Raw genomic sequence first — 27,455 nt, forward strand, 5'->3', positions numbered from 1 at the left:
AGGTCTGGTGTTCAGTGCTGTCATGTCTATGGTGCTCTCACTGTGTCACTAACAAGAATGTAATGTCTACAGGTTTAACAAAGAAGGGACAAAGAGAAACAAGGGGAATGATGAAGGCAGGGCTCTGAACACAGATAATATGAAGCAGGAAGGAAGGACGTAGTGGTTGCACCAAGAGCCAGAATTTGGAGAGAACGTGTCTTGGAGAATATAAGTGCCACTGCTGCCAATATCCACTTCCAGATAGCCTTGGAAATATTGGGAAGGTCACAAAAAAGTTCCTGTTGCAATGGGATGACTTCAGCTCTTCTATTTGGGTAGAAAAGGGAAATGTGACCTCAAATGACTGAAGAGCTCTAAGCACTCAGGCAACACTTCCCAATGCCAATCTGATGAAATCCCCTCTTGGAATTCTGCAGAGGGTTCAAAATAAAATCCCAAGTTTTCTGTAAGACACCCAAGACTCTACTCTTCAGTCTCCTCTCTTTATATCATCTTGATTTCCCTTGAATGCTCATCCTCAAAAGGAGAGATTCCCTCTCCATCACCCACAGAGGATAGGGAGCAATGCCTGGAGAGAGTTTTGGCTGTCACATTGGGGGTGCTAGTGGCATCTGGTGGGTAGAGCCCAGGGATGCTGCTCAACATCCTACAATGCACAGGACAAAGAATTATCCAGCTGTAATGGTGGTAGCACCAAAGTGGATAAGCCTTGAAGTAGATCCGGTATGTTGTTTCTAACCTCCAACCAATGATAGACTCTTTTTTCTTCCCCATCCCTTTCTGTTCACCTGGCTAAATCCTAACTATTCATACTTTCTTTGGTGGTCATTCTAATTTGAATGTCAGTACCAACAATTGAGATGACTGTGCTTCTTATTCACAATCACCACCACTTATGGTGAGATCCTTCCCTTGTTAATCTGTTTCTTCCCCATTCACCCCCAGATCTCCACTCCTGGCAACTCACAGTCCCTCCAAGAAATCTGTTTGACACATGGTCCTTAACTATGCCTGTGGTTTATAAAATGCATGGTGTTGCCTTGTGAGTGTATGTTTTTCATTTATAGAAATGGTATTGTGCTATAAATAGCATTCTGGTTATTAATATCACTCACTCAACAAAAATGTTTGCAAGACTCAATGATGTTGCTGAATATGCAACAATTTTCCTGCTTATCAATTCATGGTAAGCATCTGACACATTTTATGAGCTTGTGGAGTGATGCCTGCCTGAGTTAACCTTCATATTCTAACGCCACGTGGAATATCCGGAAAGTGTCCTTTCACACACCTCTGTTATCATTTCTCCAGGATGTGCTCCCCAGAAGCAAAGGGGAAGAATGAGATGGAACACAGGGAAGGAGGAGGGTCCAATATAAGAATGCAAAGGCTGGTGGGTGCAGTGGCTCACGCCCGTAATCCCAGCACTTTGGGAGGCCGACATGGGTGGATCACTTGAGGCCAGGAGTTCAAGGCCATCCTAGGCAACATGGTGAAACCCCGTCTCTACTAAAAATACAAAAGTTAGCCGGGCACAGTGGCATGTGTCTGTAGTCCCAGCTACTCTGGAGGCTGAGGCAGGAGAATCGCTTGAGGCAGGAAGGAAGTTGCAGTGAGCCAAGATCTTGCCACTGCACTCCAGCCTGGGCAACAGAGCAAGACCCTGTCTCAAAAAAATAAAATAAAATAAATAAAAAAGTAAGGGCTGAGTCATGTGCAGGCAGGACCTCCTGGGAAACTTATTGATTATTGATTGCTGCCATCAATTACATTGTTTTCTTCCAAGTTTGGCACCTGTCTTTTTTTTTAAAGCCTTCCTTGCACCTCAGCCCTGTCCCATCTGCTCTATTAGGTGATGCTTGTTAGTTGTAGCACCTACCCTTCCAACCCAGGAAGAGGGAGTCGAGTGACTTTAGCTTCTCCATCGTTTCTTCCTACAAGTTCCCCTCAATCCTCAAATACTTTCCATAAAAATCGTGCGCTCTCATGAAAGCCCAGAGATCCCCTCTTTTCTTCAATGTGACGTGTTCTATCTCCTGCAATCAAATACTCAACAATTTATATCGAAGTTATCTCACTCTCCACCACCCAAGTGCACACAAGGGCTGGCCCAGATTCATTTCTTTTCATTCCCAGGTGGCTGTGTTAGTATTGAGTTTCTTGAACTCAAGTTTTGCTAGACCACAGCAGATATACTCTCACACAGACAACAGCCTTTCATACTATTTTGTATTGTAGAACTATGCAAAAAGAAAGAGAGAGAGGGAGATGGGGGAGAGAGTAGGAGAGATTGCAGGGAGGGAAGGAATGAAGAAAGATAGAGAGGGAGGGAGGGAGCGAGGCAGGAAGGAGAAAAGAAAAAGAAAGAAATAAAGAAAGAAAGAAAGAAGAGAAACAGGAAGGAAAGGAGAGAGAAAGAAAAAAACAGGAAGAAAGAAAAAACAAAAAAGAGAAAGGAAAAGAAAGAGAAAGAGAAAAGAGAGAAAGGAACAAATGAAGAAAGGAAAGAATGGTGAGAGAAGGACAGGAGTGAGAGAGGAAGGAAGAAAGGAAAAATGGAGGAAGGAAAAAAATTTAAAAAATAAATAATATAGGCATTATATATCTACCTATGACCTGGAAGCCCCCACTTTGAGTTGCTCCACCTTTCCCAACCAAAACAATGAACACCTTACATGCACTGATGGATTTAACTCCTAAAATAGGAGTGAAATATGACTGCTTAGTTTTTCAAATTCATTCAATTCATTATGGCATGCTTTCTCTCTCTTACACTAAATATTTTTTTAAAGTTAGAGATACAATTATTATCTTCTTTCAGCAATAGAGGATTTGGCAGTATATAGTTTAGGCACAGTCTCAGCCATAATGACATCATCTAAGATCAGAAAGAGAACAGAAAGAAAAAGAACCACTGCGGAAGACAGAGTGCACTAAGTTAGGGCAGGGTCAACCCTGCCACACCTGCAAACCACAGCCTCTCCTCTGTGGGACTCACTGCTTCCTCCCCTCCATCTCTCTAGTGCATGAATCGCGTCTCTAACACGCGACTCTGTCTCTACTGCCCCACATCAGGGGTCCCCAAGCCCTAGGCCACACATGGGTACCAGTCCCTGGCCTGTTAGAAACTGGGCTGCATAATAGAAGGTGACTGCAGGTGAGCAAGCAAAGCTTCACCTGTATTTACAGCTGCTCCCCACCGCTCACATTACCACCTGAGCTCCATCTCCTGACATGGGATTTCAGTGTGTAAATTCCTACAAAAAACCAAACCCAGATGATCACTGGCTGGAAAGTGTTGATGTGAGTACGGAGCCTACCCTTGAGTCCAAAGTGTTGATGTCCCAAACCCAGAAAGGGAAATCCTCTCAGTGGTTCGTTCCCCATTAGTAAACGCAAGAGCAACTGCTGCCTTCTGTGCATCCTGATTCTGGCAGTTCTTTTTTCTTTCCCTTTTTTCTCAGAATCTGAATTCAGGGGAAGATTTTAATGGTTCTCAGTTCTATCATCAGCATTGTCATGGGACCCTGGAATCGTCTCACAGACATGTGTCTCCTTTCCTTCTTTTTATTCTCCAAGGTGGGAAGAGATATATTATCTCTTGCTTTCTCCACTATCTCTTGGTTTCTCCCTTTTCTTGAATCTCAATAAAAATGTGGTTGTCCTGAAAAGTCTCGTGGATGTGCACATTTTTATTGGTTGTGATTGTTAATCTACATGAACATGCTGCATGCATTTTCTGTGTAACGCAGGAATCAGTACTGATTGCACGCCCACTGTGTTTGCAGATACTACGCTAAGTGATCATTTCAAGGGGGAAAAAAAAGCAATTTAAAACTGACATGTTTTCTTCTGTTGGCCATACTTAACTTAAATTCAGACTTTTGCTTTCTAGGCAATTGTTTTCCCATAACAAAATGTCATGAAAATTAAAAGCCATTGACTTTTTTTTTTTTAATCCAAAACGCTTTCCTTTGCCCAGAGAAATAAACTCCACCTGTATAAATATTAGTTGGGCAGGAAAGAACTGTTTACTTATTATTATAAAGCCTGAAAGATACCGAGAAGGGAATCTTCCGTTTATTTTTTAAGGCAAAATAATATTTAAATCCGCTGCAACAGCAGGATGAGATGTGAGAAGCTAAATTAATAGGAAGAGGAAAACTTTGGTAAAATTTCACATTCCTATCTTCCAGTAGTTACCCTACATCATGAAATCACTGAGGATGTCTCATGCAGCATTGTATGTCTGTGGAGAATGGGCTCAGTGAATGTCCAGTCCTGAAACAAATGCAGGCTGAATATAATTTTCCTCTCCAATATGAGGAGCTATGCCAAGTCAGGATAAAGCCCTAGCAGGGAAGAATGTAACTGTTAGCCAACGACCACGGAGGCATCCCGGAAACAGCTACTTTTCTTGTTACTCTTTAGGCTATTTTAAAATACAATTTCTCTCTTTGCCAATCCTTCCACTCAATAAATGGGAAGCATGTTCTCTTATTTGCTAACATTTGTAATTTGTTTTCTTTAAGTCAACTGTATTTAGTCTTCTTTTTTAGTAAAAGCATACGGGGAACGCTAGCTGATTATTCATCTGTCACAAACAATTTGCAACACTGCCCTTTAGGTAGGGCTTTCAGTGTAGCAAATAAAAATACAGCCTACCCACCACCATAAGTATGACCCGAATGTTGTATGGGATATACTTACACTTAAACAAGATTTACCGTTTACTCCAAATTCAAATTTAACTGGGTGTCCTGTATTTTATCTGGGAACCCAACTTTTATGAGCTGAAACTATTGCTGTTTTGTTTTGTTGTTAAAGTACCATAGGGTATGATAAAGATACCATTTTGGTCTGGGAGAGATGTTTCATCGTTGGCCTTCTGAAGAAACTATTGGAAGCCAGTCATTATGATGACAATAATTCCACTGCGGTCTGGGAGAAATATTTCACCACTGGCCTTCTGAAGAAACTAGAAGCCAGACACTGTTGCATTACAGTCTGCTCAGGGTTCTCTCTTCCCTCTCCAATAATGACAATTTGCTCTGAGGGTATCTGTAACTTTAAAAGTTCATACCCATCATTTGTAGCTAAACATACAACGCTAGGTGCAGTGGCTCACGTCTGTAATCCCAGCACTTACAGAGGCCAAGTTAGGAAGATTGCCTGAGGCCAGGAGTTTGAGACCAGCCTGGGCAGCACAGCGAGAAGCCATCATGTCTACAAAAATAATTTTAAAAATTAGCCAAGCATGGTGTTGTGTGCCTGTAGTCCCAGCTACTGAGGAGGCTAAGGCAAGAGGATCACTTAAGACCAGGAGGTCAAGCGCAGTGAGCCATGATTGCACCACTGCACTCCAGCCTGGACAACAGAACAAGACCCTGTCTCAAAAAATAAAATGAAAATAAACATAAGATCTTCTCATTGTGAAATATGACGTTCAGCTATTTAAATTATCTGAAAATAAGAACACGTCTTTTAAACACGCAAGGAAAGACCTGCCATGGAATTGAAATGAATTAGAAATAAAGGTTGACTTCTACTTCTGGATTTTCTGAAACAAAATGAAAACATGTGAGTTTATCAGGTGCCCCAGGCACCACCTCATAACACTGAAGTAGATTCTAAAATGATCCAGCCCGAGGCATTTACAAAATAAATAAAGAGGCCTTACATTTAATCAGTCCTATTTAAAAAAACCCATGAAAACATATAATAATAATTATTCTGCCTTGAGAGAACCAAAACTAAAGCGTAATCACTCCCACTGACCCACAACTACCTGGTTATAAAGCAAAAAGTTCCCATTTTGTACTCTTTCTTGGAATCCATAACTATTGGGACTGGATTCTTTGAAGAATACTAATTTTCCAATTATTCTGTTCTAAAAGTAGTCCTCTTCTTATTTCTAAGAATTCTAATTCACCCTTTTCTCAACTCTTCCCTTTAGCATAGAGGATAGTAATACCTGACACAGGTTTGCATCTGTGCACGGGACCATAACAGGGATGGAAACAGTAGGTGTCCAATCTAACTCTGCAATCATCAAATAAATGAACAGTAGACATGCGTTCATGAAATAGTAAGGCTAGATGTGGTTTCGAGGAAAGGGGAGGCCACCATAGGAAGTGCTAAAACCGCCTTTGCAAAAATTATAACTGAGACAGTGTAAGAGATCTGATCTAACCAACTCCATCTTGCTTCTAACCTCTAAGCTGTCCTTGTTCATTCCTGGACATAGGCCAAACTAACTTTGGGAGGAACTTAGTTTATAGTTTATAGTTTGAAACAAAGACAATAACAGCCCTTTCCTTTCCTAAAACAAAATCCCCTTCTTTACTGGGGACTAGACTGCCCTTGCAGGACTAACAAATTAGCCACAAGACTAGAAATTATGGTTTAGGAGTCATGCAGCTGGCGGCTACAAGATTCCAAACCTCCCCAAATTGCTCCTGAGGATCACATCACTATTGTAAAACCTAAGATCACTAAGAGTTTCATGGTTATTTCTCAGACTATTTTTCCTTGTTTTGGTTATTAGTGTCTTCTTTAGTACTTTTAATACAGAAGAGCATATATTTTTAAATAAGCAATGTATGCACATCGTAAGAAAACTCAAATAATATGGGCCTTATCTCTTATCATGTTCTGCAAATAGTAATCATTAAGAAAAGATGGTCAATTATTACTTTTCAGTGTTCATCAAATGAATACATATTTTACAATATCACCCAGAAAAGAAGTAACCAATGAAGGCCAGGTGCGGTGGCTCGTGCCTGTAATCCCAGCACTTTGGGAGGCCGAGGCGGGCAGATCACGAGGTCAGGAGATCGAGACCATCCTGGCTAACACAGTGAAAACTCGTCTCTACTAAAAATACAAAAAATTAGCCAGGCGTGGTGGCGGGCACCTGTAATCCCAGCTACTCGGGAGGCTGAGACAGGAGAATGGCGTGAACTCAGGAGGCGGAGCTTGTAGTGAGCCGAGATTGCATCACTGCACTCCAGCCTGGGCAACAGGGCGAGAGACGATCAAAAAAAAAAAAAAAGTAAGCAACCAATGAAATGGACAAATTATATAAAAGGTTATCTCATATATTAAAAAGCAACTTGTGGTCAGGGGTGGTGGCTCACGCCTATAAACCTAGCACTTTGGGAGGCCGACGCAGGTGGATCACCTGAGGTCAGGAGTTGGAGACCAGCCTGGCCAACATGGCAAAATCCCGTCTCTACTGAAAATACAAAAATTAGCCAGGCATGGTGGTACGCACCTGTAATCCTAGCTACTTGGGATACTGTGGCACGAGAATCACTTGAACCTGGGAGGCAGAGGTTACAGTGAGCCGAGATCGCCCCACTGCACTCCAGCTTGGGCGATAAAGCGAGACTGAATCTCAAAAAACATAAAAAAGTAACTGGCGGCCAGGGATGGTGGTTCATGTCTGTAATCCCAGCCCTTTGGGAGGCTGAGGCAGGAGGATTACTTGAGGCCAGCCTGGGCAACAGAGCAAGACCCCAGCTCTACAAAAAAAAATGTAAAAATTAACTGAGTGTGGTGGTACATGCCTGTGGTCCCAGCTACTCAGGAGGCTGAAGTGGGAGGACTGCTTGAGCCCAGGAGATCAGGTGTGCAGTGAGCTATGATAGCACCACTGCACTCCAGCCTGGGACACACAGCAAGAAATCCTATCTCAAAAATAAATAAATATACTCAATGGTCTTGAAGTGTTAAAAAAAATACTGAAGAAATTTAAAAATTAATTAAAGCAACCTGCAGAAAAATCTATACTAGATTATTAACCTCAATTATTTAAAAATGCAAATCAAAATGTAATACTTTTTACCTATGCAATTGGCAAAGAAAATTCAAAAGTATAATAACACTTATGATAGCCAATGTCTGAGGAAAAGTGTGTTAAGAGAACAACTTAAGCCGCATTAAATTTAAAAGAGTTGAATTGAGCAAAGAACAATTTGCAAATTGGGATGACTCCCAAGCCAGAGTCGGCTCTGAGATTCCAGCGCAGCCACGTGGTGGGAGATTTGTGGACAGAAAAAGGAAAGCGACATACGGAAAATGGAAGTGAGATTCAGAAACAGCTAGTTTGGTGACAGCTCAGCGTTTGCCCTATTTGGGCACAATTTGAACAGTTGGCTACATTTGATTGGCTGAAACTCAGTGATGGGCATAAGAGTAGGCTATGGTCCTTCTACATCTCCACTTGTTAGAGTTCACAATGTACCGAGAAAGCTTTGGGCTGAACTTAAAATATGTAAGGAGGCAGCTTTAGGCTAAACTTGATTTCACAAGTATTTTTTGGTTGTTTTCTATTTAAACTATTGATGGAGTATAAACAAGAGGAGTATTATATTTTCTGGAGGCCAGTTTGCCAATGTTAAAATGTAAAATGCCTGTAAGTAACAAGTTTAAGGGTGAGAGGTGTGGCAGGAGGTATTCCTCTATCTTCTTTTCATGTGCCAATGTGTCCATTTAAAATACTGGAGGGGAACAAGAAAGAATGATGGAGAAGCCACATTTCTGCCACATTCCTGATGTGGGTGGGTGGTGTTTACTGGTTTGGCTAATTCCTGCTGACCCTCCTAGCAGGCAGGACAGTCTAAGGTAAAGACTAGAAGACCTTAAATAAAGCCCCTTAGCTCCCAAGCCCACCATAAAAAGGGGAGAAAGAGGAAGGGCCTTGCAAATGGGCCTTGGTTCCTCTGGGGACCCTAAGTCAATTAATGATGCCTCCTGGCTTGTTCCAGCTCTTTTGAGGTGACTGTTAAAATATTCAAGACTAGAGGCCGGGCGCGGTGGCTCACATCTATAATCCCAGCACTTTGGGAGGCTGAAGCGGGTCGATCATCTGAAGTTGGGAGTTCGAGACCAGCCTGGCCAACTGGTGAAACCCCACCTCTACTAAAAATACAAAAAAAAAAAAAAAAAAAATTAGCAGGGCATGGTGGCAGGTGTCTACAATCCTAGCTACTCCGGAGGCTGAGGCAGGAGAATCACTTGAACCTGGGAGGCGGAGGTTGCAGTGGGCCAAGATCGTGCTGCTGCACTCCAGCCTGGGCAACAAGAGCGAAACTCCATCGCAAAAAAAAAAAAAAAAAAAAAAAAAATCAAGAATTTTGTGAGCTAGTTGTTAAACTGTTGGCAGCTTGAAATCAATTATGGGAAGAGTTAGCATTTACACCACAGCACTGGCAAACGCTACAAATCGGGGCTTTACTTTACCCAGAGGAAGTGGCTCACCAGCACACCACTCTTCTCCGTCTCCGTTTTTTTGGTTTTTTTGAGGCAGGGTCTTGCTCTGTCACCCACACAGATACATCCAGATGGCCTGAAGCAACTGAAGAATCACAAAAGAAGTGAAAATGGGCCGGGCGCTGTGGCTCTCGCCTGTAATCCCAGCACTTTGGGAGGCCGAGGCAGGCGGATCACGAGGTCAGGAGATCAAGATCATCTTGGCTAACACGGTGAAACCCCGTCTCTATTAAAAATACAAAAAAATTAGCTGGGCGTGGTGGCGGGCGCCTGTAATCCCAGCTACTCGGGAGGCTGAGGCAGGAGAATGGCATGAACCCGGGAGGCCGAGCTTGCAGTGAGCCAAGATTGTGCCACTGTACTCCAGCCTGGGCGACAGAGCGAGACTCCGTCTCAAAAAAAAAAAAAAAAGTGAAAATGTCTGGTTCCTGCCTTAACTGATGACATTACCTTGTGAAATTCCTTCTCCTGGCTCAGAAGCTCCCCCACTGAGCACCTTGTGACCCCCGCCCCTGCCCACCAGAGAACAACCCCGTTTGACTGTAATTTTCCACTACCTACCCAAATCCTATAAAACGGCCCCATCCCATCTCCCTTCTCTGACTCTCTTTTCGGACTCAGCCCGCCTGCACCTAGGTGATTAAAAAGCTTTATTGCTCACACAAAGCCTGTTTGGTGGTCTCTTCACACAGATGCGTGTGACAGAGTGCAGTGGTGCAATCATAGCTCACTGCAGCCTCGACCTCCTGGGCTCAAGCAATCCTCCTACCTCAGCCTCCAAAGTTGCTGGGGCCACAGGTGCACACCACCACCACACTCAACTAATTTTATTTTAGTTTTTGTAGAGACGGGGTCTTGCTATGTTGCCCAGGCTGGTCTTGAACTCCTAGGCTGAAGTGATCCTCCAGCCTTGGCCTGCCGAAGTGCTGGGATTACAGGCGTGAGCCACTGTGTCCGCCACAACAGAGTTTTCCATTCTCTTAATGTTTTTTTGTTTGTTTTTGTTTTAACCATACAGGAGACTTAATGTCTTAGAGTCTTGAGAGGACAGTGGCAGCCTGATATTTAAGGAGTTCTTTTCGCCTGGCCAGCCACTGGCTGGTTTTTAAGGCGTGGTGATGATAGGGCTCCAATGAGTGGAGGAACACCAGGGTTCTCGGTCCTCGCGCTGCTTTTGATAAAACGACATGGACACATGTGGAGTGGTTTAAAGGAGTGGAGAGTTTAATAGGCAAGAAAGAAGGGAGAAGAAAGAAGCTCCCCTGTACAGAGACAGAGGCGGGGGCTCCAAAGGCGAAAGGGGAGGCCCCTCCTGCGGGGGATACCGGCCAGTTATATGAGGAGGCTGGAGTAGGCGATCTGATTTGCATAGGGCTTAGGGGATTGGTTTGACCAGGCATGTCGTTTAGGTAGCCGCGAAAAGAACTGGCCTTCCCACTCTAGCTTTTTAATATGCAAATGTGGGACGCCCTGATGTTCTACACACGTGGGGATATGTGGGGGCAGCCGTGCTGCCAGGCACATATTGGGCAAGGGCAAGAAGAGGAGGGCGGGAATCGCCATGTTTGGATGGACCCAGTTTCTAATGGCCTGTATTTGCATATCAAAGGTTGCCCGCCGAGTCTAAGAGCCAGGGCTTTCCTGATAGACAAGAAACGTTTCTGGAGCTGCTTTAAAAGAAACGAACACTTTCCAAGGACCCCTTTTCCTCTCTATCTGCCTAAAATAATTTCTTAATAACTCCTACCACAATGAGAATGCCAGTGGTAGTGGAAATAGATCAAAAAGCAAATGTGAGGCAAAAGTCCGGAATGCCTGTAGGAAAACTCTGAGGTACTAGAGAGTTCCGGAAAAAAGCAGATTTCCAGCAGCCTAAATGTACATTTTAGTAGAAAAAATGCCTTCCACGAGCAACTTTCACTTAATACAAAGCAGAAGGGTAAACTTAGGAACAAAAATAATTCTCAATATAGAAATAAAATGCACTGGGCCGGGCACGGTGGCTCATGCCTGTAATCCCAGCACTTTGGGAGGCCCAGGCGGGTGGATCACCTGAGGTACGGAGTTCGAGACCAGCCTGGCCAACATGGGGAAACCCCGTCTGTACTAAAAATACAAATTATCAGCCGGGCGCAGTCGCGGGCACCTGTAATCCCAGCTACTTGGGAGGCTGAGTAATGAGAATCGCTTGAACCCGGGAGGCGGACGTTGTAGTGAGTCAAGATCGCGCCAGTGCACTCCTGCCGGGGCGACAAGAGCGAGACTCCATTTCAAAAAAAAAATAAATACATAAAATGCACTGTAATCTCACTATTATTCAATATAATTGGCAAAAGAGACAATAAACTACTTCAAAACATCTACTAATTTACTTCCAAATGTTACAGAAATATGGCAGGTCCACATCTACTAGCGAATATTCACATGTTACACACAGACTATAAAACAAAACACAAAATGGGCACTCATAACAAATAAAAGTTTTATTTGGCATTAATAACCTAACATGACGTGGGAACACTTTACTATGTGATTAGTTGCAAAGTTCAGAAGTTGGAGGAATGGGGAAAGACGGTTTATACCAATGTTTTTCTTTTGAGACGGAGTCTCGCTCTTATCACCCAGGCTGGAGTGCAGTGGTGTGATCTGGGCTCACTACAACCTCCGCCTCCCGGGTTCAAGTGATTCTCCTGCTTCAGCCTCCCGAGTAGCTGGGATTACAGGTACCTGCCACCACACTGGCTAATTTTTGTATTTTTAGTAGAGATGGAGTTTCACCATGTTGGCCAGGCTGGTCTCGAACTCCTGACCTTAGGTGATCCGATCCGCCTGCCTCGGCCTCCCAAAGTGCTAGGATTACAGGTGAGAGCCACCGCGCCCGGCCTGTAACAATTTACTTAGAACTTTTCCTTTGAAGTTGACTACTTGACTACTTGAATGCAAGTATTTCAAACAAAAAGGAGTTAAATATCACATTTGCTACGGGTGCAATTTAGAGATAGCTTCACAGATGGTGGGAATGTACCTTAGTATCGCCATTATGGAAAACAGTGTGGAAGTTCCTCAAAAAACTACAAACAGAACTAGCATATGGCCCAGCAATCCCACGACTGGGTATTTAGAGATATCTGCACCCCCTGCCCCATGTTCACGGCAGCCCTACTCACAGTAGCCAAGACATAGACTCCACCTAAGTGTCCATCGATGGATGACTGGGCAAAGAAAATATGGTATCTATATATGATAAGACTACTATTCAGCCTTAACAAGGGGAAATTTTCTGTCATTTTGACAACTTGGAGGAAGCTAGAGGGCATTAAGCTAAGTGAAATAAGCCAAACAGAGGAAGATAAATACTGCATGATCTCACCCATAGGTGGAATCTACAAATGTCAAATTTGGCTAGGTGAGATGGCTCATACCTGTAATCCCAGCAGTTTGGGAGGCCAAGGCAAGCAGATCTCTTGAGCCCAGGAGTTGGAGACCAGCCTGGGCAACATGGTGAAACCCCATCTCTACAAAAAATATGAAAATTAGCCAGGTGTGGTGGCATATGCCTGTAGTCCCAGCTACTCAGGAGGCTGAGGCAGGAGAATCGCTTGGGCCTGAGAGGCCAAGGCTGCAGGGAGCCGTGATTGCACCACTGCACTCCAGACTGGGTGACAAAGCAAGACCCTGTCTCAAAGGAAAAAAAAATGGAAATTGGTAATATCTGATCATAACTGAATTGTGTAAATCCTTTAATCCAGCAATTCCTTTTGTAGAAACTCTTCCTACAAACACACCCACCCACACAAATATGCAAACATACACATATGTGTGCACCGATTATTTTATTATTTATTTTTTGAGGTGGAGTCTCCCTCTTTTACCCAGGCTAGAGTGCAGTTGCATGATCTCGGCTCACTGCAACCTCTGCTTCCCAGGTTCAAGCGATTCTCCTCCCTCAGCCTCCTGAGTAGCTGGAGTTACAGGTGCCTGCCACCATGCCAGGCTAATTTTTGTATTTTTAGTAGGGATGGGTTTTCACCATGTTGGCCAGCTGGTCTCAAACTTCTGACCTCAGGTGATCCGCCCACCTTGGCCTCCCAAAGTGCTGGGATTACAGGCGTGAGCCATAGTGCCCGGCCCCCGATTATTTTATGTAGTATTGTTTGTAATGTAAAAATGGCAAACCACTTAATTCTCTCTTCCTCAGGCAACTGGATAAATTACGGTGCACCTTATCCATAAGTAGAATATCACACCATGACTGCAAGTGAAAACACAGCAGCTATGCATGGTGATAAGGAGAATCATCACTAATATAGTTATATTATATGATTATGACTAATATGATTATGACAATAAACCCAACCAAAGACCAAACTCCTTGCCTGCCTGCAGTTTGCATTCTAGTGGGAAGAAGAAGACAATAAACAAAGTAAATAAGAAAAGGGTACAAACCAGTAGAAAGTGCTCAGTGGTAGAGAGGAAAAAAAATAAAGTTGGGATAGTGGTAGAGAGTGTTGGAATCAAGTTGAAATCTTAAATAAAGTGCTGGAGGAATTGAGAAGATATTTGAGCAAAGAGTTGAAGATGGCGAAGGCAAAAGCTATGCTGGTATCTAGAAGAGAGAAAAGGGCCAGTGGAAAGGCCCCGTGGCAGGAGCTTATGGGATGTGTTCTAAATCGGCAAAGAGTCCAGGCATCGGGAGCTGATGCCCTGGAGAGAGACTCAGGGATATTACTGACAGCAGATCATGTAGACCTTTCTATACTGTTGTTATGATATTATTTTGCCTTCTGAGTGCAACAGAGAGCTACTGGAGGTTTCTGATCAGAAAGGGAGCCCACAGGAATAATTACTGCCCCTATTTGAAGAATGGATCCATTAATACGGAGAACAGCTAAGAAACATGTCCACCACGATGGCCCGAGTGAGAAGCAGAACCTGACCCAGGTCTCTGACTCATAGCTCAAGACACATTCAAGCACCCCAGACTCTTACTTACAATTCACTACACTGCTCATAGAAATATTTTCCATTTGGTAAAAGACCAGATGTTGACTTGGCGACATTGAGTAGAAATTCTGAGATGAATTCAGAGAAAGGAAAGGTGACCCATCAAAAAAAAATATCCTTCAAATGCCCACTGCAAGAACGAAGATTCCAGAGAGATCTTTATACCTCTTTTCTATTTCTCAGTGCACTGGCACCTCTTTGTTGATCTTGGCAGCCATCTGGTTGGATAAACTTGTCTGCAGTTTTTCTACCCGGTGGCTCTAATCCCATCCAAGTAAAACACTGCAAGAGCTCACATTCTTGGCTTGGCATGTGGGCATGATATGTCATAAATTTCAAAATTCGAGGATGACCCTGTTGATCCAGGATCTTCTTTCGCATGAAGATTAATCTTGCTGTGAAAGCTTAAAGGAAGATCACCATTTGAGTCTTGGTTCTTTCTGTTTTGCTCTGTGTTCATGGCTCCCAAATGGTCCCCAATCTTATTTTTCTAAGTAGTGGTTTTTAACCAGGGGAGATTTTTACCTCCCAGGGGCTTTTGGCAATGTCTGGAGACATTTTTAATTGTCACCACAGGAGTGGGGGCCAAGGGGGATAGTGGTATCTAGGGAGTAGAAGCCAAAGATGTCTATCAACATCCTGTAATGTATAGAATGGCACCAACCACAGAGAATCATCCAGCCTCAGATGTCAGTAGTGCTCAGTTAGAGAAACCCTGGGCTTTTGCATGAGAAACTCTATCTAACAATGTATCATCTATCCTTATCAACCTATCATCTGCCTATTCATCTGTATCTATCTATCTATCTATCTATCTATCCATCCATCCATCCATCCATCCATCCATCCACATCCACATCCACATCCACATATAACTCCTGGGCTCAAGCAATCTTCCTACCTCAGCCTCCTGAGTAGTTAGGACTACAGGCATGCACCACAACGTCCAGCTAATTTTTTCATTTTCTGTAGAGACAGGGTCTTACTAGGTTGCCTAGCTCAAGTTTTATAAATTGTAATAGAATTGTGAAGCCCATAAAACGATGACCGAAGTAGATACTGGTAAAGAGAACTCTACACATGATTAAGTGGTTTTATTTCTGGGATATGTTTAAGACTTATTTGCATTGTCACAAATGCTGTAACATTTACAATATGAAACATGACAATATTTACATATTATAATATTAAAATTTTTTTTAATAATTAAACCGTTTAAAATATTGACTAATTCAAATTTGAAAGGCTAACCAAACCCCTCAAAAAGATATAAATTTTTTAAAACTGAGCCATCAAAGGCCAGGCGTGGTGGTTCATGCCTGTAATCCCAGCACTTTGGGAGGCCGAGGCAGGTGGATCACAAGGTTAGGAGATTGAGACCATCCTGGCTAACACAGTGAAACCCCGTCTCTACTAAAAATACAAAAAAATTAGCCGGGCATGGTGGTGGGCGCCTGTAATCCCAGCTACTCGGGAGGCTGAGGCAGGAGAATGGCGTGAACCCAGGAGGCAGAGCTTGCAGTGAGCCGAGATCGCGCCACTGCACTCCAGCCTGGGCAACAAAGCGAGACTCTGTCTCCAAAAAAAAAAAAAAAAAAAAACTGAGCTATCAAAATTCATTCCACCTGTCTAGAAAGAGTACATCTTATTACTATCTTTGGAGCCTAGAATGAGGATGATCTGTCATTACTTAAGGAACACATTTAAAGAGCAGAAAACTAAGCTAAACTTCAGTGAAGATAAAATGATGGAAAACGTTAGGCCAAATCAGGTCAAGAGTAAGAAAATAAAGATATGGGATCAAGATATAGGCAAATGGTTAAAATGGCAGGTTCTCCTACATTTTCTGTGAACCCTGAAGGAGTCAGTGCTTCAAGGTGGATCCCAAGTCACTCAATGGGACTAAATTCAAAACAGGGTCAAACAGCCATTTGCTGACAAGAGCTCACACATGTGCTCTAAGTTCCTGGAAAACCCAAACATTCTTACAACTTTGAGACTTTCACAACTGTCAATTCCTATTCATGCAGCCTGAATCAATCAATAGACTGTGATCTGTGTCAACCAATCAGAATTCAACAAGCATCAACTAGTCAGAACTCAGTAAGTGTCAACCAGTTAGAACCCAACAAGTGTCAAACAGTCAGAGCTCATCAGGGGTCGACCCATCAGAACTCAACAAGTGTTGACTCATCAGAACTCAACAAGTGTTGACTCATCAGAACCCAAGTGCCAAACTCATCAGAACTCAACAAGTGCCCACCCATCAGAAACCAATAAGTGTCAACCCATCAGAACTCAACAAGTGTCCACCTATCAGAACTCAATAAGCATCGGCCCATGAGAGTCCAACAAGTGTCAAACAGTCAGAACTCAATGAGCATCAACCAGTTAGATAGAACCCAATGAATGCCAACCCATCAGAACTCAACAAGCACCAACTAATCAGAACTCAACAAGTGTCAACCAGTCAGACCTAAACAAGCATCAACCAGTCAGAATTCAACAAGCACAAACCCATCAGGACCCAACGAGTGTCAACCAGTCTGAACTCAACAAGCATCAACCCCTCAGAACCCAATGAGTGTCAACCAGTCAGAACTCAACAAGCAGCAACCAATCAGAACTAAACAAGTTTGCATTCCTCAGTTGCCTAGCAAACCAGTGGGAACCTTGGGCAGGAACTCTATTTAAAAAAAAAGAAAGAAAGAAAGAAAAAACCCTCTCTTTGTTCTCCAGAACTGTATCTCTCTAGTTTGCAAACTATTCACTGGAATAGTTTATCTTGCCATTTTTAAAAGACAACCCTTTTCAGTACATTTTATTGACACTTTGTTACTGAGACAAGATGAATTCGTAAGCCGACAAAAACTAAAACTCTGATAAGAAATAGTTAAGAGTTAGACACATGCAATTCCACCACCATTTCTTTCCCCTTGGAAAAGAGAACACACAAACCTATCCAGAACTCCAACGTCCACCCAGATCTTCCATGAGAGTTGGAAGTCTCTCAAATGGACTGGCTACAGAGTCATCGGCTGCCAGAAGCTGACACAGATATTCCACTGCTGTTAGGAAAAGAGAATCCATCCAACTGGCATCGCAAACTAGCTCATAAAAAGTAATGGCAACCTGTAATATCAACGGCACTTTGGGCCCAGCAGTTGTTTTAAAAAAAAAAAAAAAAAAGACCTAAGAAGCTGGACCAACTAGTTGTCAATGTACAAATTTACAAAGTCTAGAAACAGGGGCTGGAGAAAAGAAAATCATACTCACATAATGCCAGAATACTATTATTCTAATAAATGTACTGCAAAATGCATATCTTGGCCAGAAAGCTGTTGTGTGCCATATCAAACAATGGAAATGAAATGGTTTCGAGTTTTTAATTCACAGATGTCATGAGAAAGCAAGCAACAAGTTTCCTCTCAAGACTAGCTGGCATTTGCTGCCTTGTGAAATCACCAATATTGAGTCCCGTTTTAATGTGGAAAAGCAGAGAGATACGGAGTGCATAGCTGTCACTTTTTTTTAATAGAAAAGTGCTTTTCAAACACTAAGCAAGACCCAAGAAAGGGCCATGGATTCAGTTTTGCAGGTCTCTACTCATATTAACAATAATTTGAAATGAAACAGTGCTCTATGTAACCATGATTAATAAATTCATATCTGATAAGCCTGTTTCTACACTATTAATATTGTTAAGTTTGGATTGTCTTGTTCAACTTTAGTTTTACGGGCGTGTGTGCGTTTGCATGTATGTGAGTCCGGGTGGTTCTGTAAAATATGCACAATATATTTCTCATTGTGGCCACGGTAAAGGTATGAAAAATAGTAGCTTGGAGAATCTCTTATTAAGCACCCATTATTTTAAAGATTATATTTTTGAAAGAAGCAGAAGTTTCCCATGTTGGATTGTTACCAGATACTTTTCTTAGAGAAAAGGTAGAGTCGGGTTGGGTGGGAAAAAGAAAAATCCCAAGACAAAAGAAAAGGCATCTAAACATCTGTCCACAGTGAAATGGATACTTCTACTGTATCCTGTACCGACTACTGTAGCTGACTTTCACAAATAACGAATGATGTACCTTCTCCAGGGCCAGCTTTTTCCAGCTCTAGATGTTCAGGCATTCTGGTCATTATTCATCAGTTCAATTAAAAACAAGCCCAGTGTAAAAGAACAAGAACTCTGAACTCTGTAGACCAAATTACCTTTCTTCATTCCCCACTTACTGGAATGACATCATTTTTTAAACTTTGCCTTTTGTAGATTTTTTTCTTCATTTTTCCAAGGCACTCATTTTAAAACGGCCTCCGCACAATTCCTGATTCGTTATGAATTGTTTTTCAGCCAGTGCGTTTCCGAGACGTTGCCCCCAAGGGGATTTTAAAAGCTGAGTATGCAGCCGGCTCAAAGCCAGACATTTATAACTAGATATGAAAGCATGAATCTATTCTCCGTGATGTCCTTCAGAACTAAAAATGTTTCAGATGAAAGTTAAGACCCAGGTGTGCAGACCTGTGTCTTCTCTGATTTTTGGAGTAGGGGGTGGTTGACGGTGGTTCCCAGGGACTGAGAAGAGGGGACAATAGGGACTTGCTGTTTAATGGGTGTGAAGTTTCAGTCATGTAAAATAAAAATTTCTGGAGATCTGTTGGACAAGACAGAGCTCATGGGGAACAATGTGGATTAAACACGTAAAAATTTAACAGGGTAGATCTCATGTTTTGGTTTTTATCAGAATTTTAACAATTGAATTGCAGCTTTACATGTGTAGAAAATGGTCTCTTTCATGGACTTCTCAAAGGCAGCTTGCCTAGTAAAATAAATTTGCAAGTCCAGACATGGTGGCTCGTGAGAGCCTGTAATCCCAACAGTTTGGGAGGCTGAGGCAGAAGGATTACTCAAGCCCAGGAGTTTGAGACCAACCTGGGCAACATAGCAAGATCCTGCCTCTACAAAAAAATGTAAAAATTAGTTGGGCATGGCAGGGGTGCATCTGTAGTCCCAGCTACTTTGGAGGCTGAGGTGGGAGGATGGCTTGAGCCTGGGAGGTCGAGGCTGCAGTGAGCTGTGATCGTGCCATTGCACTCCAGCCTTGACAACAGAATGAGACCCTGTCTCAACAAAAATAATATAATAAAATAAATTTGCAACAGATGAATGGATAAAGAAAATATGGTAGCATATATACGCCATGGAATACTATTCAGCCATTAATAAAGAATGAAATCCTGTCATTCTCATCAACAAGGATGAAACTGGAGGACATTATGTTACGTGAAATAAGCAGAACTGGAAAGGCAAATGTCACAGGTTCTCTCTCACGTGGGAACTAAAAGTAGCTCTTACAGAAATAAAAAGTAGAACAGGGGATACTAGAGGCTGGGAAGGGTGGGGGGAGGAGGGGATAGAGCTTTTTTTTTTTTTGAGACGGAGTCTCGTTCTGTCGCCCAGGTTGGAGTGCAATGGCGCGATCTCGGCTCACTGCAAGCTCTGCCTCCCGGGTTCAAGCAATCCTCCTGCCTCAGCCTCCTGAGTAGCTGGGATTACAGGCGCATGCCACCATTCCTAGCTAATTTTCGTATTTTTAGTAGAGACAGGGTTTCACCATGTTGGTCAAGCTGATCTCGAATTCTTGATCTCATGATCCATCCGCCTCAGCCTCCCAAAGTGCTGGGATTACAGGCATGAGCCACCGTGCCCGGCCGAGGTTTCTTAAAGGATACAAAATTACAGCTAGACAGGAGGAATACCTTCTGGTGTTCTATAGCCCTGTAGGATGACTACAGTTAACAATACTACACAGTTCCAAATCTAGGATATTGAATGTTCCCAACACAAAGAAATGATGCCTGATTGAGATGCCTGACGGATTTGCTAATTAGCATGATCTAATCACTGTGCGTTATATTTACTCAAACATTGGTATGTACCCCAAAAATACGTACAAGTATTATTTGTCAATAAAAATGTAAATTAAATTTTTTTTAAAAAATTGGATCCACAGAAGGGTTGACGGACTAGTTTTAGGACATCATGGTTTTCTGCCTTATAACAAAACATCAAATCTCCAGTTCCCTCATCAATATACTCATGGTAGGTCTTCAGCATTTGATGGTTTTAACTGGCATGCAATATTTTTGTCAGAAAATACAGAATGCTGTTCTTTAATAAATGTCTAAGTATATTATATATAATAAACATGTAAATTCTATACATTATACTAAACATATATATTATATAAATTACATGATATATACATTATATATATTGTACATCTATACTATATATTATAGTATACTTATGTATAATATATAGATATATTAAAATGCTGTATATGAATATAGTACATGCATATATTCATATACAGCACTTTAATATATAGTACTTTAATATATATTGTGTATAAATATATTGTATGTTAATGTAACATATTCATATATTGTATATATTAAATATACATGTATTGCATAAATACATTAAAAATATCTATTAACATAAATTACATTGTTATTACATTAATTTTATAATATGTAATAAATATACATTAATATCTTTACATATTATAGTCATATATTTATTCTGTTATGCTTATGTAACACATATTTATTATTGAAGTGTTGTTTAGCACCTTGGTGTGAGCAGGAGCAGACAGAATGGAAACCTTAGCTCTGTGATTTTGTTTTCTGCTGAGTTCTCGTGTCAACAGCTTTGTCTTTTAGCAGTGGTTAGAGTGGGCAGGTGTCCCATGCGTTGCAGTATTTTAAGGATTGAAGGATAACTTTGTTGCACACACATGTAACAGTGTGCATCTCACTGCCCGCATAAAACGGGTGCTCCCCAAACTGCAATTCCTCACACCTGCAGTCCCAGTGCTTTGCAGGGCCAAGGTGAGAGGATTGCTTGAGGCCAGGAGTTTGAGATCAGCCTGGGCAACATACGGAGACCTCATCTCTACAAAATAAAAATAAAAAATAAATTAATTGGGTGTGGTGGCGCACACCTGTAGTCCCAGCTACTCAGGCGGCTGAGGTGGGAGGATCGCTTGAGAGAAGGACTTCGAGGCTGCAGTGAGCTGCGATTGCACCAGGGTACTCCAGCCTGGGCAACAGAGGGAGACTCAGTCGCAAAACAAAACAAAACAAAACAAAAAACTCCAGCGATTCCTGTCCATCTCTGCGAAGCGATACCCGAGACAGCCTCTTGTTAAGATGAGGGGGGTCCACCTAACTATGATTTTCCTTCACACCCTCGGAAGAAGGTTATCTGATCCTTTCAATAAGTATACAAGATGAGCCTGACTTCTAGGAAAGTCAGAGAGCTCCAACAGGGTGTGGCTAAATATTAATACATATCTATGACACATAATTGACACAACCCTGGACAATCTCTAGCAATCTTACCCCAAAGTACAAAGCATGTTTGTTCTGCCGAAGGGGCTTCAAGATCCCTCCCCTAGCCTTCCAACAAACACACAAACACTCCGTATCCTTTCCCAAATCAGACTGTCACTCACCAAGAACCCATGCTACAGAAACTCCCGAGTGGTCCCTGAACCAGACCCTGAACAGCCATACCAGCCCATGGGAAGACTCCCTTCCCCAGGGAATTCCAAGATGGGAACAGGGACAGCTTGGTCATAAGTAAACGGGCTTGTGTTTGACCCTTAGCTGGGTGTAATATTTCAGCCTCTGCTAATAGCAAGTGCTATGTGAGTGTCAAAAATTACAAATCAATTGATTTTACAATGTACGAAGTCAAGATGTTTTTAGCAAGCTGCAAATGTCACTCAGAAACCTGGGTGTCAAATTTGCGAGTAATAAGAGCAAGCAATAAAATATTTTACTCATTCGTGATGATAAGGGCAGCACATCTTTAACAACCTGTGAAGCCAATCTGCAAAGTCAACATCACACTACAACAGGAATCAGCAAATGCTGGCCCTCGGGCTAAATCCGGCCTTCTGATTATTTCTGTCAATAAAACTTTATTGGAGCACAGCCATGCCCACTTGTTTACATACTGTCTATGGGGCTTTTTGATTTTTGTTTTTTTTAACAGTCAGGTTCTTGTTCTGTCACCCAGGCTGGAGGGCATTGGTACAATTAGAGCTCAAAGCAGGCTCAAACTCCTGGGCTCAAGTGACCCTCCCACCTCAGCCTCCTAAGCAATCCCAGGCTCGTGCTACCACTACTGACAGATTTTCTAATTTTTGTAGAGATAGGGTCTTGCTACGTTACAGGCTGGTCTCAAACGCCTGGGCTCAAGCAATCCTCCCGCCTTGGTCTCCCAAAGCACTGGAATTACAAGCGTGCACCTCCGTGCCTAATTACAGCAGCTTGTTTGCACTCTGTGCAACAGAGACTGTGTGTCCCGCAATGCAGAAAATATCTGCCATATGGCCCCTACAGATAATTGCCCATCCCTGGATTAGACCAAAGGAGCAAAGCTACAGCTTGTTTGGAGACAGAAGCAGATGAAACTCAGACTTCTGAAAAGATACAAAGTTTTATTAAACAAACCTGGAATCAACAGTATTATTACATAAATTAGACAGCAGTAAAATTTTCCTAGGGCATATGTACAAATCACAGTGATTTCCATTGTGCAACAAACAGACAGGATTAAAAATAGGCACTCCCCTCCCCGACCCCCCATGAGAAGGCGGGGTCACCCCACGGGGTTCCCAGTTCTGGCTCGCCAAGGGGTGCACAAACCTGCAAAGGCACTCTGCCTGTGTGCGCGGTATCCGGCGGCAGTCAAGGGGCCCCAGAAGCACGTTGGCAACATGGTGAGGCTGCCCAGTATTCAGTGCAAAAAAAGAATTCAGCTACGACAGCTGAGCAGAGCTCAACAGCCATCTCAGAGCACAAGGACTGTGGAAAGGCTTCAAATCTCATCTGCTAAAACACAATTGTAATGCCTTTTACATACAGAACAGACGTCTCCACCACGGAAGATCAAACTAAGCCTGAACAGAACTTCCCAACACACGATAATTTACAGAAAACCATGACAGAGCATCCCTGCTATTAGGAAGGACTGTTCTGCAGGGTGCAAGGCCATAAGGTTTGCAAAGCAAACTTGATTATGAAAAGGCTTGGTGAAAATACAGCCCCTCACCTTCACCAAGACACACACACACACACACACACACACACACACACCCCCCCCCGCAAAGAAACTATCCAAATGCATTAAGACACCTGTTCGTGTGCTTTTCTTCTTGCTTTTGTTAAGTGAATCCCATCCGTTTAAGTTAGACGAATTAGAAGACCTTCTTGCCTCCATCAGCAACAGAAAAACAGTTCATACGACTCCTCCAATGTGTGTAAAATGCATGCTAGGTAGATTGAAGGAAAAATGAGAGGAACCCGGGCACCCCATTTCAAATCTCTACAACTGGAGAAATCAAAGGCTGCAAGGACTGTGTAGACCTGATGCAAAGTTAACTGGCTGCAAAAATAAAACCCAAGCCAGTGCTGTCTTGCACCCTGTTCACTCAGTAGCTGGAGCAATGAATGACTGTGACATTCTGGTGTGGTATTTGTGCAGCCTGAGGTGCACCCTGGCTACAGAGTTGAGCCTTGGGGTCTTTAACAGTATGAAGCCATAGTTTCACAGTCACAATGGTCCAAAGAACTAGAGGCCATGTAGGTCAAACACAGAAATGGCGAACACATCCCAAACCACTCAGCTGTTTAGTTCCACTGGTGATTTTTTTTTAATGGATAGTGATTTCAAATGATTTGGTGTTTTTGTTCTTGTTTTTGCTTTTTCAAAGCAAACAAATGATTTGGTCTTTAAGTATAGACAGAAAGAAACAAAACGCTGAATGAGAAATTCACTAACAAGTGATTGTGCAGTTGTTTGAGGGCATGGAGCGGGAGTGGGGCTGAACAGCATTTTGAGGGGATGAAGCGCGCAATCTTACCCCACTGCTGGGGGGTTTCTGCTTCTTCTTCTATCGTGCTGACAGCAAATATAATTTGCCCATCGCTGGCTATAGATATGTTTAGGCTAAGCAGGATTTAGAGTTCTGTTGCGAAGGAATTAGAAGAATTCAGTAGATACAGTGTGTACTATTCGGTTGTGACTTTATTTCCTTCCTGCCTTTATCAATGCCTATGAAAGCAGGCTGGTGGCATTTCCCTTCAGAAAAACAAGACTTGCCCCAATATACTTCTTGTTGTAACATATCCATGTCCTATTCTCTTATAGTATTCCAATTTAAGAAAATACTGCCAACTCATAAAATTACATGAAGCAAAGTAAATTTCTAATGTTTTTCTGATACAAATTTTGTGATGATTGTAATGAATTTTCCTCCACATTATGCACAGTGATTGTTTCACATGATCATCTATGTGAAAATTTTGGAATGCCCACCCAGGTCAGCTATTTTTATTTTTTTTATTTTTTGAGATGGAGTCTCGCTCTGTTGCCCAGGCTGGAGTGCAGTGGCACAATCTCGGCTCACTGCAGCTTCTGCCTCCCAGGTTCAAGCGATTCTCCTGCCTCAGCCTCCCGAGTAGCCAGGATTACAGGTGCCCGCCACCACACCTAATTTTTGTATTTTACTAGAGATGGGGGTTTTGCCATGTTGGCCAGGCTGGTCTCGAACTCCTGACCTCAGGTGATACACCCGCCTCGGCCTCCCAAAGTGCTGGGATTACAGGCGTGAGCTACCATGCCTGGTCAGGTAAACTATTTTAAAATTATACAGTGATTGCTCCATGTTTATAGCTCATTTTGATTAAATTAACCTCTACATGACATTGGGCCATTTAAACTATGACCCCGCCATGGGCAGTTACCAGGTAGCCTGTGTCACTTCAAATGCTGAAATGTGTGTGACGGTCGAAAGTGGGTTTCACACCATCACACGTTCTTGGAATCGCTTCTAATTTCTCATTTGTTCTGTGTGGCTGGAGGCTGATTACAATGTCCGTAAAGAACAAGGTCATCAGTGTGCTTGCATATCTCATTTTCCTGCATATCAGTTCACAATTAAGGCATTTCAGGCTTTCCTGATGCTAATTCTCATCTCAAAATGAAATCCTGGATAATAAAACAGACAACATAAAAATAGGCATATGGACTCATGGGTCTATGTACTTTTTAAAGTGTGCTCAAGTGTTTCATTTATGGTTTTAGTCATAGTTTTTAAAGTAGAATGTTCAATAATATCACTATCATTTACTTTTATAGTCAGCAAACACGAGATTTAATGCTTTTCCTTCTAGTTCCACATCTCGGTGCACAGTTTAACCTTTTTTTAAAAAAATATGGAATGCTGCATGAATCTGCGGATCTTCCTTATGCAGGGGGCCATGCTAATCTCCTCTGTGTCATTCCAATTTTAGTATACCTGCTGCCGAAGTCAGCACCAGTTTCACCTTTTCACATTCATGGTAAAACTGATGGGAAACTGCATGCTAAATGTTTAGACAGCGATGGCCCTCAACTGTTAATCCCAACAGGATGGTGAGTGAGAAGCACAGGCTGAAAATACAGTTGTCTAAAACATTTCCACATTTCACCATCTGAACATCATTTTCCACTGAGTTATTAATTGTAAAGAGTTTATTCTGCTGAACCTACTAATTATTCTCACCTACTGAGTTGACCTCTATGTGAAGGAAAGGTCACTGATGAAAAAGGGTGGCTATTTTCTGTTGCTGCAATTTCACTGTGTTTAAACATTTTTTTTTCTTTTTATAGAGATGAGGACTGGCTATGTTGCCCAGGCCGGTCTCGAACTCCTAGGCTCAAACAATCTTCCTGCCTCAGCTTCCCAAAGTCCCGGGGTTACAGGAGTGCGCCACCGCACCCAGCTTCACTGTCTTTTAAAGCCTTAAGGTGGACGTTCTCTTCAATCCATCTTCAAAAGCGCAAAGCCATTGCCTTCTTTTTTTTTTTTTTTTTTTGGACAGGGTCTCACTCTGTCACCCAGGCTGGAATGCAGTGGTGTGATCTCGGATCACTGTAGCCTGGACCTCCCCAGGCTCAAGTGATCCTCTCATCTCAGCCTCCTGAGTAGCTGAGACTACATTCATGTGCCACCATGCCCAGCTAATTTTTTTGTATTTTGTAGAGATGAGGTCTCACCACGTTTCCCAGACTGGTCTCCAACTCCTGGGCTCAAGCAATCCACCCACCTCAGCCTCCCGAAGTGCTGAGACTATAGGAACAAGCCACTGCACCCAGCTCAGATGAAATTTTTGAATGTGTCACAGAAGGTTTTTTTAAATACAGTACATTCCTCCAACAACTTCAATGTCACTGTAGATTCTTGGAATAAATTCGCTCCCATATCTTCTTCTCTTTGTTTCTTATTTTAAAGTCTCAAGTTACCAGGTAGGAAGCACTAAAGATACTGAAGGTAGACCTCCCCATGATATTTTCTTCCCCCAAACTATAAAATGCATGTGAGATGATTTTTTTTTAATGCATGCAACATACCCTTCAGATGTTGTCCCCGAGAAGAGATTTTTGAAAAAACAAATTGAAAAATAAAAATTATAGGCTCTGTAAAGTATGAACATTTACATCACTGCACAATTTCTGTGCATCTGCCATAATGACTTCTATATATACACACAGGCATACACACACACACACACACACACAATTTGTGGTTATAATCGAACAAGTCCAGTTCAAACTTACAAACTTAAGTCTATGACAAAAATCAAGACATCACAGTAGGAACACAACACTAAAGGATAAGATAAAATCTACAACCAATTTTCAAAACCTTCCTACAGTGTGGAATTCCAGTTGCTTAAATAATGCCAGTTCCATGAATTTCAACTGTGCTCTGATCTATTTCTATACACACAGGTACAGAGAAAAGTGGAGATGTCCTTATGCCGTGAAGAAGACATTTTGCTTCTGGTCTGCTTAGGTGCAGTTCTTTGTTCCAGTCAGATTCCAATCTTCCTGTTTCTAGCATGAAACAGGACAAAAGATTCTGTGAGTTTCTCAGTAACTGGATGAATTTTGTAATCATCATCATCTCAATGATAATACAAAGGTTTCCTTCCCCTAAGTGATAACAAAGAAAACTTCTCTTTGTAATTCTTTTTGCAAGGATCCATAAGCCTGAATTCTAAAAGCAGAGGCCAATAAAAAGGAAATGAAGAATGTTTTAAAGGTAAGGGGT

General features: G+C 42.3%; 1 protein-coding gene and 1 non-coding gene across 11 annotated transcripts in view; both read right to left on the reverse strand.

The window, feature by feature from the left end:
- LOC112131563 (cAMP-dependent protein kinase catalytic subunit PRKX-like) overlaps nucleotides 1–27,455 on the reverse strand; it is a 324,246-nt gene that overhangs the window by 46,996 nt on the left and 249,795 nt on the right. For 6 of the 10 annotated variants that reach the window (XR_010138926.1, XM_054544289.2, XM_063721030.1 and 3 more), the window contains one exon: nucleotides 22,777–27,238. The exons of 3 other annotated variants lie outside the window; for them this stretch is intronic. The gene's annotated coding sequence lies outside the window, so the exon portion shown is untranslated. Of the gene's footprint in view, nucleotides 1–1,882; nucleotides 2,040–22,776; nucleotides 27,239–27,455 lie in introns of those variants that run through there. One more of the 10 variants, XR_010138928.1, reaches the window with a different exon arrangement.
- On the reverse strand, nucleotides 25,570–25,676 carry LOC112131483 (U6 spliceosomal RNA). The gene has a single exon (XR_002913544.1). It is a non-coding gene; the product is annotated as a U6 spliceosomal RNA (small nuclear RNA).

This window comes from Pongo abelii, chromosome X (assembly GCF_028885655.2).
Source record: "Pongo abelii isolate AG06213 chromosome X, NHGRI_mPonAbe1-v2.0_pri, whole genome shotgun sequence".
In the NCBI taxonomy this organism is placed as follows: domain Eukaryota; kingdom Metazoa; phylum Chordata; class Mammalia; order Primates; family Hominidae; genus Pongo; species Pongo abelii.